Consider the following 15,904-nt stretch of genomic DNA (forward strand, 5'->3'; position numbering starts at 1 on the left):
GTTTGTTTGCAAAACTTAATAACCATTTTTGGAAAAATAGAAAAGATATACTAAGTAAATCAAGCCTTATATCTGTGCTCACCTGTGAAATCACAGTACCCAAAATTCTCCATATGCAATGCTTTATAAGTCTTTACAGGTCATCAGTTTAGAGTTAGGCCACGTACACACGGGCGGACTGTCTGTCCAACTTAGTCCGCTGAAACACATTTCAGCGGACAGTCCGCTCGTGTGTGGGCTTCAGCGGACTTTTTCAGCGGACAGTCTGGCGGACTAAGTATTTCGGAATTTCCGTAATATTGTCCGTCCAACTTTGGTTTCAGCGGACAGTCCGCTCGTGAGTAGGCAAGTTGGACGGACTAAGTATGGCGCATGCTCAGAAAGGATTTACACGGCGAAAGGTTGCATTGGACGTCGTATTTCTAGTCCCGTCGTACGTGCTGTACACGTCATCGCGCAAGCTTTCAGCGGACTGTTTGTTCATCGTGTGTGGTCAAGTCCGTTCATTCGAAAGTAGGACGGACTGTCTGTCGGATTGTCTGACGGACTTAGTTGGCCAGACAGTCCGCCCGTGTGTACGCGGCTTTAAACCGTGAATTATGGCCCTAGAATAGTTGCTCTCACTCTGACATCCATGGCCCCTCACATGTGTGGCACAACTGATGTTACATACTTGTGCGCATTAGGGTTGCACTGATACTTGTATCGGTAAGGGTGCCGATACCAAGCATTTACACGAGCATCGGTACTTGTGCAAATGCTCCGATGCTTGATCTGATAACTGTTGTATCGGACCAGGCGCCCTCAGTGTAGCAAGGGGGGCCGGGCAACCTCACAGGTAATCGGTGTGGTGGGGGGGTTACAAGCACGGATCCCCCCCCGTATAGTCTTTCAATAAAGCAGCCGATAACCGCTTCTCCCCCTCTCTCTCTCCCACGGCTGTCAGCTTCTTTATTAAAAGCCACACAGGGAGACCAGTGCTTGTAACTCCCCCCACCGATCATCCCCCAACTATCCCACTCCTCTGGCTTTAGGCCCCCCCCCCAAAAAAGAATCATTAAAAAAAATAAAAAATTTAAATATATATATATATATATATATATATATATATATATATATATATATATATATATATATATATATATATATATATATATATATATATATATATATATATATATATAAACTACTGATACAGTCCGCGCCTCATCAGTGCTGCATATTAGTGGCACTGTCACATGACATGAAAAAAAATGTATCAATAATAGGCGAGTACTTGAAAAAAAAAAAAAAAAGTATCCGTACTTATGCTCTGTCTTAAAAAGGTGGTATTGGTGCAACTTTATAGGATGTGTATGAGGGTGACGGGGACAACGGTGCTTTAAATATATATATATGCTCTTAACAAGTTAGCCCCATAAAAGCGAGAGTCACACAAATTACAAAGACACACTGTTTAATTTACATTAACCCTTCTCTTTCTGTATATGGATGATGGAACTGTAATTATTTTAAATTAAAAAAAAAAGCATCTACCGTATATACTCGAGTATAGGTCGATCCGAATATAAGCAGAGGCCTCTAATTTACCACAAAAAACTGGGAAAACTTATTGACTCGAGTATAAGCCGGGGGTGGGAAATGCAGCAGCTACTGTAAGTGGCAAAGAGGGTCAACAATGCCCATCTGCAGCTGCATGTCTCACTGTGTCCTGTGTATGCCTCCCTGTGTCCTGTGCAGATCTGCCAACCTCACTGTGTCCTGTGTATGCCTCCCTGTGTCCATTGCAGCCTACCCGTGCTAATCTTCATCCTTTGTGTCCTGTGCATGCCTCCGTGTGCCCATCTGCAGCCACCGATCAGCGTGTCATAAAAACATACGGCGGCCATTCCAGTATTCAAAAGCCGCGCCTCCTCTTCGTCTGATAGGCAGAACACTCAATTTCCCAGCAGTCAGTTTTCAGCCTATCACGGACATCCCCTCATCCTCGTCTGAGGTATGAGGATGAGGGGATGTCCGTGATAGGCTGAAAACTGACTGCTGGTAAATTGAGTGTTCTGCCTATCAGACGAGGAGGAGGCGCGGCTTTTAAATACTGGAATGGCAGCTGTATGTTTTTATGACACGCTGGCCACCATCTGTCTACATGACATGCCTGATCAGGTAGGCAGACGTCGGTGACTCGAGTATAAGCCGAGGGGGGCACTTTCAGCCTAAAAAAAAAAGGGCTGAAAATCTCGGCTTATACTCGAGTATATACGGTAACTTTTTTCCTAATCAATATACAGCTGTCACATGACCGAGATCTTTCCCAGCCTGTCAGCAGGGTAACCATAAGCAGGAGAAGCTTTTAGTCCTCTGCTGCTTGTCACATGTTTAAAATGGGGGAAATACAGAGTAAACAAATAATATCAATAAACGGTTTTAAATTGTCATACGAACATATATATTTGAAATCAAATCTTTATTATTTTGTGGAAATAACATGGTGTGCGTTGATTTCTGCCAGGTTGTGTCACGCCCCTCCAGCCTGTGTCTTAGAATAAGAGGGAGGTGAAGCCTCCATTGATCTACATGTAATATCCTGCCCCATTGTGTTTAACTGGTAAGTGGGCACAAAGGAGGGAAGGAGTGGGCTGTCATTTACCACTGTGTATACGCCCACATATGTGACTCTGTAGTAACATGGGCTGCTCAGATGGGATAGGGAGTAGGGATGAGCTCCGGCGTGTTCGCACACTCCACGTGCAGAGCCTGCAAGGAAGTCGGCGCAGCTCTGCGCTAATCACAGGCAGAGACAATGTCCCGATGTCTGCAGCCGCACATCGTGAAATATCTCACTGCCTGTGATTAGCGCAGCACTGTGCCGGCTTACTGGCGGGCTCCGCACGTGGACCATGCGAACACGCCTGAGCTCATCCTTAAAGGGGTTGTAAAGGTTTGTTTTTTATTTTCTAAATGGGTTCCTTTAATCTAGTGCATTGTTGGTTCACTTACCTTTTCCTTCGATTTCCCTTCTAAAAAATTTTTTTCTTTGTTTTCTTTGTCTGAATTTCTCACTTCCCGTTCCTCCTCAGTAAGCTGTTCTGGCTGACTAAACACCGCTCGGATGATGGTGTGAAGTTTACTGAGGACAAACAGGAAGTGAGAAATTCAGACAAAGAAAAAAAACATTTAGATGGGAAATCGAAGAAAAACGTAAGTAAACCAACTATGCACTAGCTTAAAGGAACCTATTTAGAAAATAAAAAACAAAGCTTTACAACAACTTTAATAGGGAGGAAATGAAAACTGAGCATGTGCAGAGTTGCTACTGCAAAATCCCTTGTAGTGTCATATTTTGCTCCCCATCATAGAATGCTACGGAAGTGACGTTGCGGGCAGAAATTTTGCACTGCGCATGCGCAATGCGTTCCAAATGCTTGCACCATGCGTTCCAGAGGATTTCCAACAATGTAGTTCAGTGAAACCGTCAGATAATGTCACGGGAGTGAGGGGAGGTAATCGTGACATTAACTTTTACCTCCCCTCACTTCTCTGACATTATCTGACGGTTTCACTGGTCTGCATTGTCGCAAATCATTTGGGACGCATGGCGCAAGTGTTTGGAACGCATGCGCAGTGCTAAATTTCTGGCCGCAACGTCACTTCCGGAGCATTCAATGATGGGGAGCAAAATATGACACTACACCCTAACTAAACTGGGGACACGAACAGAAGGGTGAACACCCCATTCTACAGTATCTCTGTTATGTGTTTCCAATAACACAGCATACTGAAAATGTATTAAAAAATATTTCTTACCTTTTAGATTCTTTGGAGCAGGGGTATACATATGAAGTTGTATAGAATAGCTTTTAGGATTTGATTTAGAGACATTTTGTTTTTTTAAGCGCAACATACAATGCACCATCCAAGCCTTGACATCTTAAACTAGTTGTTAGGACAGAGTACACATCTAGTTTACACAAACTACTGACATCTGCCAGCACAGTACAGACAGAGGTAAAGTGGACCTTCACAATCTCCCCAACCCCCCCCCCCCCCAATTACAAATGGGCATTGTTTTTGTAAAGTACCTTAGTTGTGCTGCAATGCAACACTTCCGCATTTCTCGCCTAGGTAAGAGGTTCCACTGCCCCCTGCAGAGATGTACCACATGTTTTGGGCCCCTAAAAAAGCCCTGCAGCACATGTGCTGGATTTCCCTGGTCATCTGCGCATGCGCAGGGTTTCCTGCACAAATACTGCTAGTGGGGAAACGTCTGTGTGTGCATGGAAATTCATCTGCCTGCCCATAAAGGTGGTCTGAAGCTCCACCCATTGCCCAAGGACATCCCTGTACGTCCTTGAGTTGCAGTGGTTGTACCGGGATGATGTCTGCAGCTACAAGCATCAGGTGGGTATCTTCTTTTTTTCTTTTTTGATCGGCAATGCACTTTTTGTGTAAAAGCACTCCTACAGCTAATTAGCTGCTAGCTTGCTTTTAAGGGATGACCCCCTCCCGCTGTCGCCGCATTTACGGGCTCTCCCGTTCGACCGAGGAACCTGTCACTTCCACTTTCGGTTTTGTGTTTACTGGCCAGTAAAGCAGCCAACCCGACCAATCTGTGTCTGATCAGCTGCTTTGGAGGGCAGAGGAGAGACCTGGGATTTAATAGACCCCAGATCCCTCCATAAAGAGGACCTGTCTTGGCCCATGCTCTCACAAGAGATGTTGTTCATCCCTTATGATTAGCAATGAAATAATAAATAAAACATAGAGACAGATTAAAAAAATCCTTTTAAATAAAATAAATAATAATAATTAAAAAGTAAAACACTTCTGCCCCCCTAATGCTCACAAGCAAATGCATACATGGGTTGCGCACCCATATGGAGGTTGTTTGGTCCCGTAGTTTGGCGCTGTTCCGTGGGCACATGCAATTTTAAACTGTGACATGTTAAAGAGGAGGGCCGGTTTAAAAAAAAATGTAAAGTCAGCAGCTGCAAACACTGTAGCTGCTGACTTTTAATAAGCACACTTACCTGTCCAGGGCGCCCGCGATGTCGGCCGCCCGAGGCTGACCCGTCCCTCGGCTCTCGGGTCCCGGCGCCGCCATTCTATGTAAGGGAAGCAGGCAGCGGAGCCTTGCGGCTTCACTGCCCGTTTCCTACTGCTTATGCGCGAGTCGCGCAGCGCTTTGTGAATGGGACGCGCTGTGTTCTGGGACAACTTAAACTAATTTATGGGGGGGGGGGGGGCGAGGAGAGAAGAAAGAAGATCTCCGCGGAGGAAGAGGCAGATTAGGATGACGTGCCTAGCAACAGGCATTTCTGGTAAGTTAAAAAAAAAATTCTCTTTTTTTTCTGATTTTTTTCTAATTTTTAATGTCTTTTTTTTCAGGGTGGCCCTCCACTTTAAGTATCTATTTACTTGGCATAACATTTTTTTATATTATACTAAATAATTGTGAGTTATATTGTGTTTTTGTATGTTAAAACTCATTAAATTGTATTATCTCCATATATAATGTTTGGGAGTTCTAAGTAGTTTTGTACCAAAAAAATAAATAAATGTATTGTTTACACATTAGGAGAGTAGTGTCAGAATAGGCTTAGGGCCGGTTCACACAGCGGGCGATGCGAGGCGACACGACTCGCCTCGCCTCGCTCCCGCAAGTCGCCCCCGTTCTGTACAATGGAACCGTTCTGAGAGGAGCGACTCGAGTCGTTCCGACTCAGAAAAAAGGTTCCTGTACTACTTCTGGGCGACTTCGGGGGCGACTTGCATTGACTTCTATACAGAAGTCCTCTGCAAGTCGCCGCTGAGGTCCCCGCAGGTCGCGGCGAGGCAAGTCGGAGACGCCTCGCCGCGCCTGCAGTGTAAACCGGCCCTTAGGAGGAAAGTGGTTAAAGTTAAATTAAAATCCAAAACTTTTTAAAGTGATTGTAAAGTCTCGCTTTTAAAAATCAAAACAAAAAACAAACAAACATTTTATACTTACCTGCCCTGTGAAATGGTTTGGTACAGAGCAGCCCCGACCCTCCTCTTCTCAGGTCCCTCCCTCCTGTTGGGTGCCCCCATAGAACAGCAGCTTGCAATGGGGGCACTTGAGCCGAGTCAGAGCTCTGTGTATCCATTCAGACACGGAGCCGCAGCCCAACCCCTCTCCCCTTCGATCGACTGACTTTGATTGACAGTTGCAGGTGCCAATGGTGCTGTGTAAGTAATTGGGGGGGGGGGGGTGCTGGGGAGCCTGCTACACACAAAAAGGTTTTTTATCTTGATGCATAGAATGCATCAAGATTAAAAAAAAAAAATAAAAAAAAAAAAAAAAACCTTCTGCCTTTACAACACCTTTAATTTTATATTGAGTAATGGAGGGCTATAATACCTGTTTTAATTTTTTTTTATGCCATCTGTGTCCCATTCGGGAGATTTCTCTTTACTTCCTGTCCCATAGCCAAAACAGGAAGTGCTGGGTGTCACCAAAACTAGTGTCCCCAATTGGAAGATTTTCTCTCTATTCCTGTTCTGGAACCCAAAATGTAGGATTTTTTCCCCCACTTCCGGTGATAACGGTAAACAGGACACATAGAGAGGGAGAATCTCCCTAATGGGGACACGGACAGTAATAAAAAAAACGGACAGGGCTTCTAACTTCTCTCCACTCTATCCAAAAAAATAAAATAAAAAATGAATACACCAATATTACATAGAAGGTGAAGGCTAAGCAGTAAAAAGTGAAGTTGGGAGTTCTGCAATGTAAATGGGGACAAGTAACAAAAATATGGAAGGCATTACCCCCTATTTGGTTGCAAAAGTGGAAGTACACTTTAAGAATAAAGTGAAAGTTCCTCAGCTCCTTGGTGATGTCAGCTGACACTCAGGGATGAGTCCCCCACAACTACATCGTACTGTCTAATCATAGGACTAAACACATGCAGTCCCCCCAGTGCAGGGAATCCAGTGGTTGTCATGGCTCCTTATAGTCAGCACTCTACCTGTCCTGGTCTCAGGTCCCTCCGCTCCTCTGTGATAGGAAGAAAAACATGCAGCTTCATCCCCCTGCCCAGCTCACACTCAGCCGACTGCACGATCTATTCCTCTACAACCAACCCTCGCTCCGATCATAACCAAGCCTCCATCTGGGAACAGACCCAAGTCTCGTTCTGGGACCAGGAAGTTGTTTACACCAAGCCTCGTTCCCGCCTCCTCTCTACACTCATAGGACTTTCAGGGAGAGAGGGAAAATGGGACTATGAGGCATGTCACTAAATGAATACTTTAATTACATTTATTTATAAAATACAAATCACATCATGAAATGTGTCAGTCTGGGATTCAGGCCACAATAGACTATGATACACTTGTTTATATACACACTTCTTTATATACAGGCATACCCCACTTTTAAGTACACAATGGGGTTTATTTACTAAAGCTATAACATGCAAAATCAGGCTTCTTCTGCATAGAAACCAATGAGCTTCCAGGTTTTATTACCAAAGCTTAATTGAACAAGCTGGGGTTAGAAGCTCATTGGTTTCTATGCAGAAGCCAGCCTGATTCTGTACTTTAGTAAATAAACCCAATTGTGTACTTAAAAGTGGGGTATGCCTGTATACAGGTATTATACAGAATAGAATACAACATGGTTAACAACGCAAATGCATAGACACACTCACCCATTCATAAAACCAATAAACTTTCCAAACAAGACATTACTAACTTGTAGAATGAATGTTAATAAAAAAGGAGAACTTCTTCCAGTGTAGAGAATTGAAAAAAACTCTGCTTTGTTTACCACTTTTCCTGGAAGATTTACCCCCCTTCATGACCAGGTCATTTTTTTGCGATACGGCACTGTGTTATTTTAACTGATAAGTGCGCGGTCATGCGACACTATACCATACCTCCCAGTATGTTGAGATGGGGATGAGGGACACCTATTGGTAACTGTATGTAGGCATAGGACACGCCCCCTGCCACACCTCCTTAAAGGAGAATTGACCAAGAAAAAGGTTAATTAAATCTACAAGGGCTTTTTTTTTTACCACTACTATTCCTTTATATTGGTTTTTAAAATTTACAAATGCAGAAATTTAGAATTTAGAGGAAAGGTTTAGCACTGGGAAAATCTTTTTGAAAGATAAAAAGTGCATTTTATATACAACTATATGGATCAGGCCAAAATGAGGGACAAAAGAGGGACAGAGGGACATGCCCTCCAAATCAGGGCCGGTTGGGAGCTATGCTATACCCACATAAAATGTATGTAATTTTTTTCCCCACAAACAGAGCTTGCTTTTGGTGGTATTTGATCACCTCTGTGTTTTTATTTTTTGCGCTATAAACAAAAAAGAGTGATAATTTTGAAAAAAAAACAATATTTTTTACTTTTTGCTATATAAGACATCCAATAAAAAAAAAAAAACGACCAACTAGAAGCAGCAGTTTCCACAATGGATGACCTCAAAAACAGATCGAGACGCTACAACTTTAGAATCGGGGGGCATACCTGATCAAGGGATGTTCATTCGGCAGTTCAAGGATTTATTAAAAATCTAATACCTGACATACCAGCACACCGCCTGGAACTGGATAGAGCTCACAGAGCACTACAACCATTACGCTCTGATGGCCTCTCTAGAGACATCATAGTAAAACTATACTTTTACACAGTCAAAGAGGAAGTGATGATGCTTTCCCGCTCTGCAGAGAAGCTGGCGATCATGGGTCAACAGATTCAAATATTTGACCTCTCGCCATACAAAAGCGGCAAGTGCTGAAACCGTTACTCCAAGTCCTGGCACACAAAGACCTTAACAGACCCTACAACTTCTCATTTTCAGAAGGCGAACAACTTCTCCTACACCCAAGAATTGCCTCCACCTCCTAACAATAGAGGGGCATCATCAAAACACCCGTCACCAACAAGCCCGCTGTCTCACGTGTGGCAGAAACAACACCCTGAAAGATCAAGGGAGTCCCTCTTTCCATGAGGTCGTCCACCATCTTCCAAAACATCTACAATCTCCCGATTCCCTTTGGAACTGTGCGTTGTGATCAGCCTACTATCTTTTGACTGACCTTCCATTTACCCCAATTACATTTCGGTTTGGTCCCAAGTTCCACAAGGGACGATTGTTCCAGGGCACCGGCTCCTCCCGCAACTTTCCGGTTTCCCATGTTACCTGTTTTTTTTTCTTACAAGTTAACTATGCCTTACTAATGTTTTTTTTCAATCCTTTTTATTTTTGTGGCCCTGGCTCTACACCGGTATCACAATACTCCTATTGGACTCTAGAACTGATGGAGCCTAAGGGGTCACAATAGCTCACTTGAGGAGGCTCCCCCAGCGGGAGGGGTGTAATCTGCCTCCCCAAACAATCTGCCGTCTGGTCTCAGGTGGCTGTCTCATCCTCTCCCATGGCCAATGGTGAGCGTCACCATGAAGCTTATTGTCTCTATTCATTACACACAGTGGTGACGTGTCTTCGAGTGGCGGAGTGGGAGACTGGCCAGGCAGACCTGACTATGCTCTACTTCAATGTCAACAGAGCTTAGACTTTTATTATTATTATTATTATTCACGATTTATATAGCGCCAACAGTTTACGCAGCGCTTTACAATGTATAGGGGAGACAACACAATTACAGTACAATACAAAAGGTACAGGAGGGCCCTGCTCGTAGAGCTTACATTCTAAAGGGAGGGGGTGGTGGTACAAAAGGTAATAGCTGCAGAGAATGATTTGATGCGGGTGGCTCAGGGACAGTTAGGTGGGTGTGGGATAGGCTTCCCTGAATAAATGAGTTTTCAGGGAACTCCTAAAGTTGGACAGGGTAGGGGCTGAGCGGACAGACTGGGGAAGGGAGTTCCAGAGCATGGGAGAGGCTCTGAAGAAGTCCTGAAGGTGAGCATGAGAGGAGATAACAAGGGAGCTAGAAAGCAGGAGGTCCTCGGAGGAGCGGAGGGGACGATTTGGGCGATATGTGCAGATGAGGTTGGTGATGTAGATGGGGGCGATGTTGTGAATGGCTTTGTATGTTATGGTTAGCATTTAGAATTTTACACGGTGGGGTAGGGGAAGCCAGTGAAGGGATTGGCAGAGAGGGGCAGCAGTCACGGAACGATTAGTGAGGTGTATTAGTCTAGCAGCAGCATTCATAATAGACTGAAGGGGGGATAGCCTGCTTAAGGGTAGGCCATTAAGGAGAGAGTTTCAGTAGTCAAGGCGGGAAATAATCAAGGAGTGAACTTTAAGTTTATTATAATGGTATAGTTCAATCTTTCGGTGGGGTGACTGGAGCAGTTACAGTGTGCCTCCATCTGACACTGAAAGGAGAGTTTCATTTTTCTCCCCTGTTGGAGTCAGATTACCCTGTCCTTTCTAGAACGACTTGGGTTACCCTTGGGTAAAGAGCTTGGAAGGGACAGTTCCCTCCCCAGCTCTAGTGGCACTGAGATTTCATTGTAAAATATGTTTTCTAATGCATCTTCTTCTTTCATTTCTTTCACTGTTCTATCTTCTCTTTTCTTCCTCTCCTCCTCTCCCCCCTGTCCTCCACCTCTCACAGGGTCTCACTGGAATTTCTACCTCACAATACCATAGTTGCCAACTGTCCCGAATTTCGCGGGACATTCCCGCCATTAGGACATTTGTCCCGAATTAATTTTGTCCCGGGAAATGTCCCGCGAAATTCGGTTTGTCCCGGGAAATTGAATTTACAGTTTTTTTGCCGCCGGCCGCTAGAGGTCGGCGGCTGGCGGAGACAATGTCTCCGCCAGCCGCCATTTTTAAGAAGACCAGAAGTTGGTCTACACCTGTGGCACCGCCCACCCCCGCTGCTAGTGTGTGTTTGTGTAAAGGGCGGTGGGCGGTGCCACAGTTAAATGTCTGCGCGCGGCAACGGCGGCCAGTCTGTCAATGTGGATGTCGGGGCGGGGGCCAGTCGGATGTCGGGGGCCAGTCGGATGTTGGGGCCAGTGACAGTCATGGTATGTGGATGTCGGGGGCCAGTCTGTGAATGTGGGGGGCCAGTCTGTGAATGTGGGGGGCCAGTCTGTGAATGTGGGGGCCAGTCTGTAAATGTGGGGGGCCAGTCTGTGAATGTGGGGGCCAGTGGTATGTCGGGGGCCAGTCTGTGAATGTGGGGGGCCAGTTTGTGAATGTGGGGGCCAGTGGTATGTCGGGGGCAGTCTGTGGATGTGGGGGGCCAGTCTGTGGATGTGGGGAGCCAGTCTGTGGATGTGGGGGCCAGTCTGTGGATGTGAGGGGCCAGTCTGTGGATGTCGGGGGCCAGTTGTATGTCGGGGGCCAGTCTGTGGATGTTGGGGGCCAGTGGTATGTCGGGGGCCAGTCTGGAGATGTGGGGGCCGGTCTGTGGAGTATGTGGGGGCAGGTCTGTGCAGGATGTGGGGGGGGCGGTCTGTGCAGGATGTGGTGGGCAGTCTGTGATTGTCAGAGGGGCACCAGATGTAAGGAGGGGCTCCGCTGATGGACACAGATGTGAGGAAGGTACCTCTGATGGGGCACCTGATGTAAGGACAGACCTCCACTTGGGACACCTGATGGCATCTGGTGGCAGGCAACATGGCTAGTGACGTGCGCATGGCTTCCACTGATTCGGCATTATGGTGAGTTGAATGATTTCATTTTATATTACAATGTAATAATAGAAATAATGCGCTTCAATCATCCTGACACCATAACAATCATGGCGCCGGGATGATTGAAGCGCCAACACCAGGTATTTGGAGTATCTTTATCTGCTGATTGTCAAACTCTGGAAAACACATATTGCTATTGTGGTGTAGGATCGGGGGGCTGCTGTCCCTCCTTTCCCCCCCTCCCTCTCTCTATCCCCCTCCTTTCCCTCTCTCTCCATCCCCCTCCCTTCCCTCTCTCCCCATCCCCCTCCTTTCCCTCTCCATCCCGCATTCATCTCAGACTCTAACCATACCCCTTTGAGCCACGCCCATGTAAGCCACGCCCACTATTTTATGTAAACCACGCCCATTTTCCGCCGTGGCGCGCTGAGCGCGCCACATTTTTTTCTTTTCCTGTGCCACGCCTATAAACGCATGCTCCGCCCCCTAATTATACCATGACTCCACCCACTGCCAAAAAAGTGTCCCGGATTTTTTTTTTACAATGTTGGCAACTATGCAATACACAGGACAGGACCAGGACAACATGAATTTCATAAAGCCTTCATGCTGCCAGGAAAGATACCTTCGATCGGTAATCGTGAATGCGGTCAATAAGACAAGAGGAGTAGCAGTGTGTTTTTCTAACAGGGTTAACTTTTCGCCTACTAAGGTAATTAAGGACCCCAAAGATCGATATGTACTAGTAGCTGGCACACTTAACGGGGGGTGGGATATACACATTCATCTCTTACTATGATTCTAACACAGGCCAGGGAAATTTCTTTGAAGCTGTTCTACAGACCCTGAAGCCTCACTTCTTAGGCACAGTAATACTGGGTGGCGACTCTAACACTACTTTTGACCTCTCTTTGGACAAATCCAACCCCCAGACCCAAAAGGCCAAGAGACCCCCAGACAAAGCCTTCAAGTAGCACTACTCCATTCCACACAAAATCCACTCCAGGATAGATAGACCACATTTTTCTACACTCAAATGCCATTCCAATGTTGATGACCTCTAAAATACATGACATCTCTCTATCTGATCACTCCATAATGATGCTTACCTTAAGAGGCACCTCTGGAGTGAAGGGTCCCTTTAAATGGCATATCAATAAAGCCCTACTGAGCAACCCTGCACACTGCACAGTCTTGGAAATGGTGTTAAAAGATTATTTCTTGGAGAACAACACTGAATCGGTCTCACCAGGCACTCTGTGGGCAGCGCATAAAGCGGTAATGGGAGGCAGACTCATTCAGCTCACTTCCCAACTTAAATGTGAACAAAGGGCTGAAATACAGAAGTTGATGGAAGACTTTCACTTGCTCAGTAAATGCCACAAGAGTAACCACACCCCAGACAACCTGACTAGGCTTGATTCCGCCCGAGTCCAATTAAACCTCCCTAACCACCTCAGGCGAGAAACACTTAAAGTGGACCAGGGCTTATTTTTACTACCAAAAAGACAGAATAGGCTCTAAACTGGCAGCTAAACTTAGTCGAAAGCCGCGTACTCTAGTCTTCCCCAAAATTCGCACCAAGAAAGGAAATTTGACCCAGAATTCTGTGGGAATCATGGACTCCTTCCATGCCTTCTACTCAAGTTTATATAATGACCAATCTCACACACACCCAAGAAAAGAGAATCGTTTCTTCAAAACCTCAATCTACCCCAATTAAAACAAACCCACCAAGAAATACTAGACAAACCTTTCTCCTCAGACGAAATACTGGAAGTTATAAAATCTTTGAAAATAGCCTCCTCCCCAAGGCCGGAAGGATTCTCGATCTGCTACTATTAGAAATTCGGGAGCCTCCTAGCACCCTCCATGTCTAGGGATAAGCCTTGAGTTCGAGTCGAACCCAAGTTCGACTCGAATATCGTCTGTTCGGCCATTCACCGAATTCCGAACATTATGGCCTATTCGCGCCAAATTCGAGTGGCGCATCATGGCCCATAATTCACTGCGGCATTGCAGTGCATTGCTGGCTGCTGATTGGCCAAGCATGCACTATGACCCGCATGCTTTTGCCAATCACAGCGCAGAAAAAACAGAGAGCCATGATTGGCCAAAGCCAGGGTGGCTTTGGCCAATTATGTCTCAGGGGGTTTAGTACATGTCCCACACTCTATAAGGCCGCCTGCATGGCAGCCTTGTGTAGTGTGTTGCGGCGGTGGTTAAAGACATAGAGAGAGAGACAGTGTCATTTAATTTGAGTTAGAGTAGGCAGGCGAGTCAGTTAGCTTCAGTTACAGTGTGTAGAGGATATATATGCATCCCAGGTGTGTTGTATATATATATTTATACACTGTACTCAGTTTAGCTATATCCGTTCCTGTTATTCTCTTCATAATATACTGACAGGCAGGGAGCTGCAGTATTTTCACTTAGTGTAATGCGTCCTTTGCACAGTGTGCACCTAAAGCTTACCTGAATAGCGTACCAGCGTTACCAGCGTTCTCATACAAATACAGGCAGGGAGCTGCAGTATTTTGCTTTAGTGTCCTTTGCACAGCGTACACCTAAAGCTTTTCCTGAATACAATTGCTGGTGTTCTCATACTAATACTACTACAGGCAGGCAGTTGATTCTGCCAGCTGCAGTATAATCAATATATATATATATATATACATATATATATATATATATATATATATATATATATATATATACATGTCCCAGCTTTGTGCAGCTACATCTCACTGCAGGCCATTAGTATGGCTGGAAGGCCAACAAGGAGAGGCAGACAGTCACGAGCCAATAAAAGAGGGCAAGCAGGCTCTGTGTCTAGAGGCAACAGTGCTGGTCGTGGACACGGTGCATCCTCATCAGCACGTGGCCGTGGGGCACGCTTGTCCTTTTTTTCAGCAACTGGCTGCGTTGAGCCACAACATGTCGAAGACTTGGTAGAGTGGATGACCAAGCCGTCCTCATCCTCCTCATCCTCTCTCACCCAGGCTCAGGGTACTTTGGCAAAGCAGCTGCCAACGTGGCCTCTTCCCATCGGCTCAATGGCATCAGTCACTCCTTCCCTAGTCCCACCATGTCCTCCTGAGGAGTCCCCCAAACTGTTTGACCACAGTGTTGGGTACATGCTCCAGGAGGATGCCCAGCGTTTTGAAGGCTCTGGTGAAGGTACCCAGCTAGAGGAAGGCAGTAACGTGAGCCCAGAGAAGGACAGCAATCTGGCAGTCATGTTACCCCAGCTGCAGCATACTGCCAAGTTTGCTCCAGTGAGGAGGAGGGAGGGGATGATGAGGTCACTGACTCCACATGGGGACCTGGTAGGAGAGAGGAGGAGGCAAATCTCCAATGAGGCAGGATGCCTTCCAGGGCAGAAAACCGACTGCATCACACCACAGAGCCCCGCATGTGCAGGGTGCTGCTGTCTCTGCGCATTATTCCAAAAGTTCTTTTGTGTGGGCCATTTTTGGGAAGAGTGCATCAGATCGCACAGCTGTTATTTGCAACATATGTCTCAAGTGTATCTCGCGTGGTCAAAACATCAGCCACTTTGGCACCACATGCTTGACCAGACATGTCAACCTGCCATTCCAAAGAAGACCCATTCCAAAGAACAAAGTGGACCTCTCCTTGCTCTTTATCAGCTGGGATCTCTAACCCCACTATACCTTCAGTCCTCTCTGAAACCTGCACTGAGAGGAATGAAGGTGTAGAATTAGGTGTGTCACAGCCAAGTACTTGCGGGCAATCTGCTATCGGTACACCAGCGTCAGATTGTACCAGGCACATTTCCCTGCCCTAGCTGCTGCACTGCCGAAAAAAGTTCACTCCGGACCATCCACATGCCCAGCGGTTGAATGCTACCTTGGCTAAATTGCTAGCACTTTCACTGCTGCCTTTTCAGTTGGTAGACTCTGACTCTTCCCTTTGTGGAATGTGTGATTCCTCAGTGGCAGGTTCCTAAACACCACTTTTTCTCACGGAAGGCGATTCCGGCTCTCTACCGGCATGTGCAAGGCAATGTCTTGGCCTCGCTGGACAGAGCGATCAGCGGTAAGGTGCATATTTCCGCTCACTCATGGTCCAGCAGGCATGCCAGCTTAAGCTAGGAATGGTGGTTTGCTACAATGGCACCAACCTCCTCTCTGCCCTCTGACAGGGACAACTGACCCATGTGCCCTGTTTGGCTCACGTCCCTAACTTGGTGGTGCAGCGGTTCTTTGGCAGGTACCCGGGCTTACAAGATGTCCTGAGGCAGGCCAGGAAAGTCTGTGTGCATTTCCGCCACTCATATAA

The 15,904-nt window shown here is 46.2% G+C and overlaps 1 protein-coding gene across 2 annotated transcripts in view; it reads right to left on the bottom strand.

The window, feature by feature from the left end:
* The window catches only part of SNX16 (sorting nexin 16), a 65,987-nt gene extending 58,855 nt beyond the window's left edge, over positions 1–7,132 (bottom strand). For both annotated transcript variants that reach the window (XM_077492939.1, XM_077492938.1), the window contains exon 1: positions 6,987–7,132. The gene's annotated coding sequence lies outside the window, so the exon portion shown is untranslated. The remainder of the gene's footprint in view (positions 1–6,986) is intronic.
* Positions 7,133–15,904: the final 8,772 nt, after the last annotated feature.

Source organism: Lithobates pipiens, unplaced genomic scaffold, assembly GCF_037356315.1.
Source record: "Lithobates pipiens isolate NorthernLeopardFrog02 unplaced genomic scaffold, aLitPip1_a1.2 Scaffold_19, whole genome shotgun sequence".
Classification (NCBI taxonomy): domain Eukaryota; kingdom Metazoa; phylum Chordata; class Amphibia; order Anura; family Ranidae; genus Lithobates; species Lithobates pipiens.